Below are 344 nucleotides of genomic sequence, written 5' to 3'. Positions count from 1 at the left end.
GTTTACTGGTATTGTGTTATATTGTTTTCTATATAACAATACCTAAATAACGTTTTAACATTGCTATATTTGTGAATTTCAGTAAAGCAAGACTTACTGCAATGCTTAAAACTAGAATGGAATTTTATGATTTTTTTTTTATTTTTTTAACAATACTGTAAATTTTTAAACTATGGCTATTTGGTGTTGAACAATTATTTCAATATTTTGCTCGAAAGATAAAAGAGGAAACCCGCTGCTATAATATGGGCTACGTTTATCAATAAAGTGACTCAGAATCTTCTTTGGCCTTTAATATACCACTCATAAGTGATTGAAATAGTAAAAAAAAAACTTAGTCTGTT

This window comes from Gigantopelta aegis, chromosome 1, assembly GCF_016097555.1.
Source record: "Gigantopelta aegis isolate Gae_Host chromosome 1, Gae_host_genome, whole genome shotgun sequence".
NCBI classification, from domain to species: Eukaryota; Metazoa; Mollusca; class Gastropoda; order Neomphalida; family Peltospiridae; genus Gigantopelta; species Gigantopelta aegis.
This window is presented reverse-complemented; position numbering follows the sequence as displayed.